Genomic DNA, 15,872 nt, shown 5'->3' with positions numbered 1-15,872 from the left:
TTGAAACTTGATAGCGACGTATATACTTAAAAAATGCATTGCATGATTGACAAACTTTCACCTGCAATCTTTATGGAAGACCCCTTTCAATAACCGTAAATCAGATGATCACGTGACGCGGCTTTTTAATCGAACCATATAGGGAAAACTTGTTACACACGCCGACAGGTGAGTTATTGAAATGTCTTTTGGCATTATGTAATTCACCCTTTTCAACACATGTTTGCGTGAGATGACCCTAAAGACGCTTCCTAACGGACAACAGAATATACTATCTTTACTGTTAAGAAGTCATTAACGTATTGATTATGTTAAAAACTTGAAATATCCAAGATGGTCACTAAACTCCCTAATTTCTTCACCTCAAAAATAACCTTGAATACACATTTTACAATTCGTAAATTTTAGGCTTATTATTCACGATTGCTAGGCTTTACCCCGTATTGTACAATGGTTCCCGCGCAAAGGTTAAGTAATATAAAATTAATACATGATGCATTGTCATAATAATAACCAGCTATTACCAAAGGCCCAAATCATCTAGCGACTTTAAATGCGACGTTTAAGGTTAATATATATATAAAAATCTGTTAGCAACAACTTGTTTAAAACAAGCTTGAACGTGATCTAAAGTATATATGGCAAATTTCCTAAAAATAACAAAGATGGACACCCTTTTCAATATACCCCACAGAACCCGTTTGAATATGAATCATTAAAGGTGGCGGCCAAAACACATGAATTTTCTAGCCAAAAATGACTAAGAGTTCTTATAACAACCGTTAAAAGAGAGCCAAGCCTACAAACTTTACCCCGTTCTGTTAAGTCTTTTTTACCGCGCTTCCTAACGTTAAAACACAGCTTATAAAACACTTTAATATTTACTACTTAAGACCACTTGTTGATTAACCCCCAAGACGTTACCTAACTGTTATAAACAAATATACTGATTCACCCGCCAAAAGGCTAAGAGTTCAACCATATAACATCCACTAAAAGAGATCACTTGTTCAGGTCCATAATCCCAAAGACGCTTCCTAACCGTTGACAGGTAATTAAACCATGCACACTTTTATACTAGTAAATAAAAACTTTACCCCCTCCACTTGTTCATTGATCCTTTTCGCGCTTACATCATCATAAACGCATGTTAAATCCCCGCCAAAAATGATTTGTTAACCATATAGCAACCAGGTCAATTACCCCTAACGGTTAATTATAAAGGTACAAACTTTAGCCATATATTAATATTCATGTCAAACATAAGTGCACATTAATAAACCTAAAGAGTTTAACCACTTGTTGATTTATGCACCTGACGCTTACACTTTCGCGCCAAAAATTAATATTCAAACATATAATAAACAAGTGTAACTACTTGTTGATCCTTACCCTAAACACATGTTAAATTCACGCCAAAACTTTAACAGTTCAACCACGAAAGAGGTCAATGACCCCTAACGGTAAACCACGCTCATTAATGTTCACCCTTTTTAAAACACTTGCTTACCTACTCTTGTTAACTTGATTGACAGGTCGACTAATTAGGCTAATTAATTAACACCTGTTAATCTCATCAATTATTCAGGTCACACGCGCTTGACACGCGCCGTAGGGGGGACGGAATCGCGATTCCCCGCTTTATTCCCCCGGTCACGCAACTGTGGGCGCGTGGGGGAAAGCACGGTGCGCCCCCCTAGCGTATCCAGGAATATGGTACTATACTACTTTTATATTTTAAAATATCAAATTGAATAAATTGCTACGTCAGAAAATCAATTTGAGGTAGTACATTTTCTATTTCCAAATAGGATTAAGATAACGGGAGTTTGTGACATTTCACCACGGAAGCGTGTGATATACATGTATATTAAATTGGTCGCATTTGGCGGGTCATAATAAATGCTTGTTTTAGAAAAACGGCCAAAAATTCAAAACCTTTCGAATATCTCTTAAGCCCAAGATAGTTTTGTTGTAAACATAAATATTCTATGAATTATAACACGAATCAGAGACCTGACGAGTCTGATTCGGATGATCGTATTTCGGAAGAAATAAAAGAATCTGAAAAAGTAGATGACAAAAATATTTTTAATTCTTATAATGAGTACGTAATAGATAATTGCTTGAATTCCAGCAGTGTTTCACCGCGGGAAGCAATTATTAGCGTTTGCGGTGAACCAATTAAATGAGATTCGAAGGGCAAAATCAATATTAAAGCCAACAGAGCAAATGAAGGTACGCTTTGTTTTAAAAATAAAATTTATACTTTATTATTGTTGTTCACATTACGTAGACAATTTATATCAAATACATCAACATAATTCCAAATGCTTTATATAGATTAAAGATAATACGAACACTTCATATACATGGAATAAGAGCGATTCTTCATCAACGGAAGCTTACAATGAACTTGAAGATGATATTCAATTGGAACCTCAAACGTTTGTTTCAACGATAAAGCAGAAAAGTTTAAGGAACACGATTTAAGGTAATATTTCATAATTTTCTTAACCCTAAATTGTTCCTTATTTTTTATTTAATATAACAAATATAACTAAAACTTCTCCAAACTTCTTATAGATTCATGGCAATATGGAGGATGACATTAGTATCGTTAGTCATAAAAGGTTAATGGTGACTGAGTTTAAAATAAAGACCCAGACTTCGAAGTCATAGACTCAAGAAGGGAAAAGAGTGTCGAAGTATGGGCTTACGCAATACTTGAGCACATGAGGGTATCGGATATAATTACAAATTACCCAGCTTTGAAAAAATAATGGTCAAGTAAAATTTCACCCTTTTACCACAAATGTGAGATAATAATTTTTATTTCATTCTGGCAACAATAGCTTAACCTCGAATACCAAAGGATAGCGAGTGTTTACAACAACGGATTATACCATTATGCTATTAAAACGGATGTAAATAAAACAAGTCGGTTCAGGCCGTAATATTAGTTCCACATCAGTGTATTCGAGTGGGCAAACCCATACACTCTTAGTAGACACAGGTAGGCAAACTAATACAAAAACTGTTGAGGCTACGTGATTTCTTATTGTTTGATATATAAATTTCCATCCTAAGTTAAAGAGTGGGTGCCGCCCACCCTCAGGATACCCAGGTGGGCAAACCAATTTAAAAGCTGTTGAGGCCATGTGATTTCCTATCGTTTGATATATAATTTACCATCCTATGTTAAAGAGTGGCCACCGCCCACCCTGAGGATACGCGGGTGGGCAAAACAATACAAAAGCTGTTGAGGCCATGTGATTTCCTATCTTTTGATATATAATTTACCATCCTATGTTAAAGAGTGGTCACCGCCCACCATCAGGATAACCGGGTGGGCAAACCAATACAAAAGCTGTTGAGGCCATATGATTTCCTAGCGTTTGATATATAATTTACTATACTATGTTAAAGAGTGGCCATCGCCCACCCTCAGGATACCCGGGTGGGCAAACTAATACAAAAGCTGTTCAGGCCATGTGATTTTATATTATCTCGGTGATTAAATTAGTATTTTCTAAGAGCAGATATTTAATATTGATTATTGATTATTAACAACTGCATAAATCATATTATTTCAAGAATGTATTTATGTACTAAGAATATGGCAAGACGGAGATTCTGTCCCCATGGTCGCACACTTTTCAGCTTAAGGGCCTGTTGCAAAAGCCCTAGCCAAAGTGCTAGCCCATTGAATTTAACATGTTTGATTCTAGCAAATAAGACTTTTGCAACACGCCTTCGGTTTCGATAAGAAAGTGCCACACTTATTTATTACTTCTGACCATACACGGTTTCGATAATAAAGTGCCACACTTATTTATTACTTCTGACCATACACCGTTTCGATAAGAAAATGCCACATTTATTACTTTTGACCATACACGGTTTCGATAAGAAAGTGCCACACTTATTTATTACTTCCGACCATACACGGTTTCGATAAGAAAGTGCCACCCTTATTTGTTACTTCTGACCATACCCGGTTTCGATAAGAAAATGCCACACTTAGGTATTACTTCTGACCATACACGGTTTCGATAAGGGGGGTCAAAATTTAGACGGGGGGAGGCGAAGTTTGACCCTAAAACGCCGTAAATATACGTAAAAAAACCCGGAAAAAGGAACGAGAATTGCGACAACTTAACTAGACAAATCCCCCCACGTTGCTAAAAACCACTAGAAGTTCCGAGTTAAATCTGCACAAAGTGACGTGTACCGGTTGGTAAATTTGTCAATATACGAGATAAAGCGGCCAGCGGCTGTGTGGGTTCGAGTCCCGACGCCGCCAATGAAATAATTTATTTTTCGCAGCTCCATCTACCGTGCCGTCGCTTTTCCACAACACTTAACGACAATCCATCCATAGCAATAGTCCCACTTCGATATATATATATCTCGATGTGGAACTAAAAAGGGATGCAGTTCACAAGCAGCTAGCCAAAGATTTAAAACCAGAGATAACAGAAAAGATTGCGGGTGAGCTATTGAAGCTAAAGAAAGAACTCTGATTATGCTTCGTCTCTACATAATATTAATAATAATCATCTAGGCTAATACCCAAGGCAACACCTTAGGCCTAATTCATCAAGCGAATTTTATATCCATCAATTTGGTTGGCCGGGATACAATGCGTAGGAGGGTGGTGGAAAGCCCTTCATGCCACGCGAGCCAACAGTTCCCTACACTATCACATTTATACTGCATTTCTTTGAATCTGAAGTCTATATTTAACCTCCTTTCGGGAAAGAATGACCACTTACTTGATTGTTGCACCGTGGATAAAACTCTGACGAACGGGTAAACTATCTTTTTTAACGATGTAATCGTTAGCGATAGCCTATTCAGAGCAACCCCTCGTCGATTTGAAGGTTACGGGTTTAAATTATAAAAACTTTCACTAATATTTTACCCAAAATGTTTTTCTACGGTTACAATGCGCTACGGGAGAGGTCACTACCGCATCTCAATAAGGCACAGAAATATTGGGTATTTGTAGGAAAGCCTCCCCCTAACGGATTGAAAGTGTTGTTGGCCTAGTTCACCAAATTGGAAAAGCTTCCTTTAGTTTAGACCTCTGAAAGTTTCTGCTGGCAGCCCTCCCACTCAGTTAAATCTGGTATCTACTTAATATAATTTTGAAAGTTGTTGGATAATCCACATCTTTCCAAATTCCACCACTTTCGGTACTACCGGGTATATTAGTTACTTATCAGAGATTGTATTGTTAAATCTTTTGTTTACGAATTTTTACGTGACCTATGTCGTAAATTGTTGTTTTTTACATTGAGAGTAAAGATACTAAAACAGTACCTTTAAACTTCAGATATTCTGTATTGTTATTTGAGAAAAATAAATTAATATAGTAATAGCACTTGATTGACATAACGATAACTTTAACACAATATATTCACTATGGTTTAACACAATCCAAACTGAACATTTTACATAATAATTAAAAAATGTTATAGGTGCCAATACAAAAGGGTTTTGTTTATTATTCTGCCTTTGCATTTTTTAAATTAACCATAAAATGTTTGGTGGAAAATGGTAAAATATATTAAAATTGTAATAAAATAAAATTACGTAATAAAAAGACTGGATACTTCATGGCTAAAATTTATATATTTTTATTTACACGTTCCGAAAGCTCGCCCATGTAAATAAAAATATATAAATTTTAGCCATGAAGTATCCAGTCTTTTTATTACGTAATTTTATTTTATTTTAAATTCTAAAGCCATGGCAGGTAAAACCTTTCAAATTTTATATTAAAATTGTATTTTAAAGGAATAATGAACAAAGCATTTAAACTTTTATAAGGCCTTGTAACAAACCCTTTTTCTGGAATCAATTTTTTACGTATAAGAACCTCAGCTAGATCAAATTAGGGGTGTGCAATGTATTTGGTTAGACCAAATAATTCGATCGAATATCATATCGAATATTCAATTTGTCGAATCGAAAAGCACTTGCGAAAGTTCGCGAAAATTCGTTTTTCTTGATCAAATAGTCGAATATTCGAAAAAATAGGAAAAAAGTATTTGGTATTTTCAAATAGTTTGCAATCTGGTCGAATAACCGCGGGTGTTTTTCTAATTTGATGAGTTTCAAGGCCATCAGAGGAGAACGCTGTGAAATTTCCGAACTAGTGCTTATTTCTGGCACCTCTCTTTAGGCCACAGCGGCAAGGACCATATAAAGAGGTACTTGCACGTCCATTATTCATCATACCGTGTGGATTAAAACTTCTTAGCGAAAGGCAGAAGCTGTTAATTCTAGCGCCTATTGGCTAGATTATTCGCGTGTTCTTTGTTATGGAATTTTCTAGAATAGCAAAGTAAACCTAAAACGTAAACCAAGTTCAAAACAAGATTAATAACTGGGAGAAAGTTTGAAATAAGTAACTTTCGGATTTTTTGGTTTTTAATTTTTGAATTCACTAAATTATTGGTTTAAAATTATTATAAATTAAATTAAATACTATTTTTTTATTTGTAATAAAAGATCTGCTCCTTCATGTTTTCATATATTTAAAAACTCGAAATTTTAATTATCACGGTGTAATACTGAAAATGCTCAAGAACCCTCACTTTATTCATATTTTAATAAAGAGATGGAGGAACTTTCATTAAATTCGATTCAAGCCTTTTTTGATTCTTTCAACATGAAAAAAAAACGAAGGAACGACCAAATTTATTTCGACTATATTTCTCAAAGTATGTGGTAAAGCAGATTTCCAAGAATCTGTTTAAAATTTAAATTTTCATTTAGTTGGTGCACAAGTTTAATGCAGAGGTTTGACAATCTCTTGTACTAATTATAAAATTCAAGGTACCCGTAGAAAAAAGAAGCGATGGCTGTAAGGTTTATTTTCTTAACGAATGTTCACTTGTTTTTATACTTTTGGATTTCAGTTAAAAACCTTACTCGATTAACGGTTAAAATTTTAAACAATATTATTGTAAATAGTTAATAAACTATATATCTCATTGATTACGTAAATAGTTCAGTTATGCCGTCACTCGTAAAGTCGAATGTTATTATATAGTTAAGATAGACTACGTGAATCGAGTATATTTCAATATATAGTAGGTGCAAAACTGAACTATTTATGTAATCAATGAGATATTGTTTATTAGCTATTTACTTACCCACTATTTTTAAAACTTACAGGGTTGTTCCTTAGTCAAATACCCGAGGGGTCGGACGCTTGCCATTATTTGGTACGGGATTTCGGGATTTCGTAGAGATTTTGGCGATTTTATCATTACTTTTTGAAGTTATTTTGGGATTTCAATGTTAATTTTCCATTGAGAGAGTTAAAAGATTTTGCGATTTTGGACAAAGTGTACGGGATTTTAGTAAATGTCCGACCCCTCGCAAATACCTATAAAACGATGTATTTGAAATCATTCTATGATGTTCCTATCATAAGCTAAGGAGACTTTTAGGTTAAGCGGGGTAAAAATTAACATTTAAAGAACCACCGGAAAACGCAACTGGTTGAAAAAAATAAAACCTCTGAAAAATAAAACTAGGACATAAAACATATTTTCGACGAGTTTCCGCTTTTTACATTCCATGGACAAGAAAGTGTTTTTGTGACATCGTAGACTGGCCTAAAAAATCAAAACAAATTAAATCTTTAAACTATTTAAATTGCCATTTTGACAATAAACTTATAATATGTCCTTATGAAATAGAGCTATAATATATATCATAAATAAATCAGTTTTAAAGTTGATTTTCTCGAATGTTAATTTTTCAAGTTACGATGTTTTTAAACTTAAGAACCCAGATGCGTATTTTAATCTAAAGCTTAAAGGGAACATGGATTAAACACTGAAGGATGTTCCACGAACGAAAAAACGCCAAAATACTCTGTAACCTTTCCACCTAGCGGCGCGAGCCCGCAAACCAGAAATTGTTCTATCCATGGGCAAACAAACGGGCGTGCAATGCTTCTTCAATTATATACTTAACAAAGATCTTTATTTTAGGATTTGAAGCTTTTCAGATTCAACCTTTTCACTATTTACTATTTGTAATTTTAAACGAAATTGAAGATTGATGAAAGAAGCGTGTTTTGATCCACGTGGTTATAATATCGTATAATCTTCAACTAAAAGAGCAGATGAAAATCACGTAGCTCCAAAATTATTTAAAACAAAATACGAGATGGCGCTACAAAATCCTATCCGGTGCCCCTGGGGGAGTTAAGCGCGGGGAGGAGGAAACACGTTACGACCGAGCCAACGCGAACTCCGCATTGAAATCTTAGCTCGTGGAACATCCTTTAGTGTTTAATCCATGAAGGAAATAAAACCTCCAACGCGATTTGTATGCAAGACCCCCACAATTTTTGAGATTACCTTTCCAGTAAACCACTAAGCAGCGCCGAAACCTTTAAAGCCATAGAAAGGAGCGGCCAACGGCGAAACCGTCGAAGGGCGGAAAAAATACCAGAGTTTATATTCCGTTTAACATTTCCTTTTTTAGTAAGTTTACTTAAAGAAAATAATAAAAAGGAGTCTTATAAACCATAAGTTATTTTAAGAAAATTTTACATTGATTACCATATCACACTTACCCCACACTGCAAATTTAGAAAGAGTTTTTCCAGATTAAATTTGAAAACCTCAAATTATTTAAGCACGTTAAAAGATAAGCTGAATACAAAATACCAAAATGTTAAACCATGTTTGTCAGTTAGCAAAAAAGTTACAGAACTTTTATTTTTGGGCATGAAGTCTCTAAACCAGCGGTTCCCCATTTTTTGTTGCTATGGAACCCCAAATTATCCACCTAATTCTGGCGGAACACCAACTAATTTTTTTAACTTATCTTAAAAGACTCTTGACACAAACAAAGATGGCCGCACTGGGAATTCTCGGAACCCCTGTGATACTTCCACGGAACCCCAGGGTTCCGCGGAACACCTTTTGGGAACCGCTGCTCTAAACACTAGTAGAATAGTAAAACGTTTTTTGAACTAAAAGTTTTAAAAACTAAATTTAATTTAAATTAATATTGAAAATAGACAAAATGTGTTTAATTAAGTATATTTCAATATCTATTCATCAAATATTTTATTATAATAATATTTTGGGAAATAATAGGGGTGGTCACACTTACCCCCTGATCACCCTTACCCCCATTGACCCTAAATATAAATAAACTCACCACTACTATCTTCTGGGTAGACACGGTTAGGCCTAACTCACTCGAAATAACAACAGAAGAAAATGTGGTAATCGAGTCTTCAGATTTTTATCAGGGCGATTTCAATACCGACTGACTTATCAAGTGAATTAGGTCAGGTGACTGAAAACTGGTATCGTAAACGCGGCATTAATGGCTATTTTGTAGTTGGTACATTTTATTTAAAATTCTAAAATATGTTAATAACTTTGTCCTAGTTGCCATTTTCCTCTTTCTAATTTTCATAAATTTGTATTTGTTTCAATATTTCAAGAACGTGTTTACAAGGACACTAATGAATATAAAATAATAATAACCACCTATGGGCTATAATGCAGTTAAAATACCCGAAAAGGTTGTAAAGTCCATTGTAAAAAGAAGGCAAATAAGCTTCACCATAACAAATTAAAAGTAATGATAAAACTTACGGAACACTCGAACGAATAGGTCATCGAAAATATAGTTTAAACGCGAAACCCGAACCAAACAAGTGGAGATTGTAAGTTAAATTTGTAAAAACATATGATTGTCGCGGCATGGGTGGCAACTGGGTCATGGGGAAAGTTACAACGTCTATAGGCACTGGGTTATTACCTCACTTGGTAAAACTTGAAACGCCTCTGATGGGAATCGCGGCAGTGCACCAAAGATGTTAGACTCGAGCCAATTAAATAAAGCCGAGAAAATCGTAAAAACAAATATTCCGGAAAATAGTTACACCAAGAATTTATCTATTTATATACAGGGTGTCTCAATTTGCTCGATCAGGCCATTTTTCTCAAAATGTATTTATGCTAGGGTTCTGAAATTTTCAGGGTGTATTTCTTAGGTATGGAGGGCTTTGGTTACTAAATTTCAGAAAAATTGAACGATTTTGTGCCGTTTTGGAAAATTTATTTTTTCACCGGTAGGTGTCACGCAAGATATTTCAATGGAAAAGTTGTAGGGCATAGTCGAAAGTGTAAAAATAATTTGGGTTCGGTTGAAAAAGACCTATTTTTCACTGAGTTTGGAGGTCGGGGGAAAAACAAGTTGTACTAGCAGGCAATAGCCTTTAAAGAATTGTAGGTAACATGCATTTCAGTTATAAGATTTCGAAAAATAAACAAAAAATAATTAGCCCAAGTGACAAAGGTTTTTTAATGACTTCTACAAAATGTTTTCAAAAATGCCTTCTTCTGATGCAATGCACAAATATGCACGATGTTGCATATTGCGAAATGCTCCCCGAACAATTTCTGGAGTCAGCCGGCGACATGCTCCGATGATTCTTTGTCGTAAATCTTCAACGCTCGTCACAGGTGTTTGGTATACGTAGTCCTTTACGAATCCCCAAAGAAAAAAGTCGAGTGGTGTTAGATCAGGGGATCTTGCAGGCCAACGAACAGGACCAGTTCTTCCGATCCATCTTCCAGGAAACTTGCTGGAACCAGATGCGTCTGTACTCGGCCAGATGAATGTCGTCCAACACGTTGGATATTTCATTTTGACGGAACTCCAAGTATTTTTGACCGTTCAGACGATTTGGCCAATAATTCTGTCACCTAACAGACCAGCCCACACATTTAAGCGAAACTGCACTTGGTGGCGGTGAGGAAATCGCCAGTGTGGATTCTCGTAGTCCCACATATGTTGGTTTTGACGGTTGAAAGGCCCATCTCCTCCGAATGAACATTCGTCGGACATCAGTAGTTGATCGTGAAAATCCTGATGTGCGTCAGCCATGAGGCAAAACTAATTGCAGAAGTCGATTCGGCGCAGTCTATCACCGTCATGCAGTCCTTGGTGAAGTGTCGCTCGATAAGGATGAAAATGGTGTCTTTTGAGTGTTCTCCAAACGTAGTTTCGATCCAATTCTAAGTCAAACTGGCAGTCCTGACGCTCGCTCGAGGATAGGCGACGAAGTAGGCAAGTATGGTGTTTTCCATGTCGATGTCCTGGAGACCACGACCACGAAACCTCGGATTGATATTACCCCAGTTGTCGAAGTCGCGGACCACTCTAAGAACCGTCGTATGACTTTGTCTGCAATTGGGAAATCTTCGTCTAAATAACTGCCTTACTAGAGTAGCATTACGACGACCTTCTCCGTAAAATAATTCTAGCATATGAGCGCGCTGATCTCGAGTGTAAAAAGGCATACTGGACAACAAATGGTCAAGCTGAGATAATGTTTTAACTTTGAAATGTAAACGCTTTAAATACTACTCGGACAATTGATATTTCACGTTAAAAACAACAAAAGAAAAATAAGCGTAATTTTTGGTCTACAAATCTTGGTTTGATGATCTTACTCGTAACCACGTCGAAATGGAAGACGCGGTCTTTGTCTACTTTGTCTAATTAGGTGTTGAACGTAATAATTTTATTTAACAATAACTTTTTGCATATCTGATTATTAACTACATAGCTGAAAGCATAAGTTCCCTAAAATAAATGTTCAAGTGTGTTGTGATTAGTGTTTATGTACTATTGTTTACGTTAAAGGCTATTGCCTGCTAGTACAACTTGTTTTTCCCCCGACCTCTAAACCAAAATTATTTTTACACTATCGACTATGCCCTACAACTTTGCTATTGAAACATTTTGCGTGACACCTAACGGTGAAAAAATAAATTTTCCAAAACGGCCCAAAATCGTTCGAGTTTTCTGAAATTTAGTAACCAAAGCCTTCCATACCTAACAAATAAAGCCTGAAAATTTCAGACCCCTAGAATAAATACATTTTGAGAAAAATGGCCTGATCGAGCAAATTGAGACACCCTGTATATAGATCAATTCTTGATTGTACTCACTAACAATGGGACTTGAAAAATATACCTTTCCTTAAATTACGAATTGCACATATCTTAAATGAATATGCAAGTATATAAGAAATATCTTAAATGAATATGCAAGTATATAAGAAATATCTTAAATGAATATGCAAGTATATGCAAGTATATAAGAAAAATCTTAAATGAATATGCAAGTATATAAGAAATATCTTAAATGAATATGCAAATATATAAGAAATATCTTAAATGAATATACAAGTATATAAGAAATATCTTAAATGAATATGCAAGTATATAAGAAATATCTTAAATGAATATGCAAGTATATAAGAAATATCTTAAATGAATATGCAAGTATATAAGAAATGTCTTAAATGAATATGCAAGTATTTAAGAAATGTCTTAAATTAATATGCAAGTATATAAGAAATATCTTAAATGAATATGCAAGTATATAAGAAATATCTTAAATGAATATGCAAGTATATAAGAAATATCTTAAATGAATATGCAAGTATTTAAGAAATGTCTTAAATGAATATGCAAGTATATAAGAAATATCTTAAATGAATATGCAAGTATATAAGAAATATCTTAAATGAATATGCAAGTATATAAGAAATATCTTAAATGAATATGCAAGTATATAAGAAATATCTTAAATGAATATGCAAGTATATAAGAAATATCTTAAATGAATATGCAAGTATATAAGAAATATCTTAAATGAATATGCAAGTATATAAGAAATATCTTAAATGAATATGCAAGTATATAAGAAATATCTTAAATGAATATGCAAGTATATAAGAAATATCTTAAATGAATATGCAAGTATATAAGAAATATCTTAAATGAATATGCAAGTATATAAGAAATATCTTAAATGAATATGCAAGTATATAAGAAATATCTTAAATGAATATGCAAGTATATAAGAAATATCTTAAATGAATATGCAAGTATATAAGAAATATCTTAAATGAATATGCAAGTATATAAGAAATATCTTAAATGAATATGCAAGTATATAAGAAATATCTTAAATGAATATGCAAGTATATAAGAAATATCTTAAATGAATATGCAAGTATATAAGAAATATCTTAAATGAATATGCAAGTATATAAGAAATATCTTAAATGAATATGCAAGTATATAAGAAATATCTTAAATGAATATGCAAGTATATAAGAAATATCTTAAATGAATATGCAAGTATATAAGAAATATCTTAAATGAATATGCAAGTATATAAGAAATATCTTAAATGAATATGCAAGTATATAAGAAATATCTTAAATGAATATGCAAGTATATAAGAAATATCTTAAATGAATATGCAAGTATATAAGAAATATCTTAAATGAATATGCAAGTATATAAGAAATATCTTAAATGAATATGCAAGTATATAAGAAATATCTTAAATGAATATGCAAGTATATAAGAAATATCTTAAATGAATATGCAAGTATATAAGAAATATCTTAAATGAATATGCAAGTATATAAGAAATATCTTAAATGAATATGCAAGTATATAAGAAATATCTTAAATGAATATGCAAGTATATAAGAAATATCTTAAATGAATATGCAAGTATATAAGAAATATCTTAAATGAATATGCAAGTATATAAGAAATATCTTAAATGAATATGCAAGTATATAAGAAATATCTTAAATGAATATGCAAGTATTTAAGAAATGTCTTAAATTAATATGCAAGTATATAAGAAATATCTTAAATGAATATGCAAGTATATAAGAAATATCTTAAATGAATATGCAAGTATATAAGAAATATCTTAAATGAATATGCAAGTATATAAGAAATATCTTAAATGAATATGCAAGTATTTAAGAAATGTCTTAAATGAATATGCAAGTATATAAGAAATATCTTAAATGAATATGCAAGTATATAAGAAATATCTTAAATGAATATGCAAGTATATAAGAAATATCTTAAATGAATATGCAAGTATATAAGAAATATCTTAAATGAATATGCAAGTATATAAGAAATATCTTAAATGAATATGCAAGTATATAAGAAATATCTTAAATGAATATGCAAGTATATAAGAAATATCTTAAATGAATATGCAAGTATATAAGAAATATCTTAAATGAATATGCAAGTATATAAGAAATATCTTAAATGAATATGCAAGTATATAAGAAATATCTTAAATGAATATGCAAGTATATAAGAAATATCTTAAATGAATATGCAAGTATATAAGAAATATCTTAAATGAATATGCAAGTATATAAGAAACATCTTAAATGAATATGCAAGTATATAAGAAATATCTTAAATGAATATGCAAGTATATAAGAAATATCTTAAATGAATATGCAAGTATATAAGAAATATCTTAAATGAATATGCAAGTATATAAGAAATATCTTAAATGAATATGCAAGTATATAAGAAATATCTTAAATGAATATGCAAGTATATAAGAAATATCTTAAATGAATATGCAAGTATATAAGAAATATCTTAAATGAATATGCAAGTATATAAGAAATATCTTAAATGAATATGCAAGTATATAAGAAATATCTTAAATGAATATGCAAGTATATAAGAAATATCTTAAATGAATATGCAAGTATATAAGAAATATCTTAAATGAATATGCAAGTATATAAGAAATATCTTAAATGAATATGCAAGTATATAAGAAATATCTTAAATGAATATGCAAGTATATAAGAAATATCTTAAATGAATATGCAAGTATATAAGAAATATCTTAAATGAATATGCAAGTATATAAGAAATATCTTAAATGAATATGCAAGTATATAAGAAATATCTTAAATGAATATGCAAGTATATAAGAAATATCTTAAATGAATATGCAAGTATATAAGAAATATCTTAAATGAATATGCAAGTATATAAGAAATATCTTAAATGAATATGCAAGTATATAAGAAATATCTTAAATGAATATGCAAGTATATAAGAAATATCTTAAATGAATATGCAAGTATATAAGAAATATCTTAAATGAATATGCAAGTATATAAGAAATATCTTAAATGAATATGCAAGTATATAAGAAATATCTTAAATGAATATGCAAGTATATAAGAAATATCTTAAATGAATATGCAAGTATATAAGAAATATCTTAAATGAATATGCAAGTATATAAGAAATATCTTAAATGAATATGCAAGTATATAAGAAATATCTTAAATGAATATGCAAGTATATAAGAAATATCTTAAATGAATATGCAAGTATATAAGAAATATCTTAAATGAATATGCAAGTATATAAGAAATATCTTAAATGAATATGCAAGTATATAAGAAATATCTTAAATGAATATGCAAGTATATAAGAAATATCTTAAATGAATATGCAAGTATATAAGAAATATCTTAAATGAATATGCAAGTATATAAGAAATATCTTAAATGAATATGCAAGTATATAAGAAATATCTTAAATGAATATGCAAGTATATAAGAAAAATCTTAGGGGTATGTGAAAAATTATCGCTACATTTACTTAAGTAAGTTAATTTTTACAGAGTGTAGCAATTTATTGATATTTACATATCATAACATTATCAATAACTGCAGCGTTCTTAACTTTCATTTTTGAAGTTTTCTTTGTGTCATAAATAATGTTATCTGTTCTGTTTTTTGGTTATTCAATGTCATATCAAAATGCCGGTCGTGTTTTTTGAAAAAAAGATAAGGGAGTACGGAGAGATTATCAATGATAATAGACGTAAACAGAACACCACCGTCAGTCGGACATTCTTTAAGGTAACATTGTCGATGACTGGGTCAGATTGCCGGGATAAGACAGTTAAAGAAAAGCTGAAAAGGCAATTTGTGG

This window comes from Leiobunum rupestre, chromosome 6, assembly GCF_980474605.1.
Source record: "Leiobunum rupestre chromosome 6, qqLeiRupe1.1.hap1, whole genome shotgun sequence".
In the NCBI taxonomy this organism is placed as follows: domain Eukaryota; kingdom Metazoa; phylum Arthropoda; class Arachnida; order Opiliones; family Sclerosomatidae; genus Leiobunum; species Leiobunum rupestre.
Note: the sequence above shows the minus strand (reverse complement) of the source record.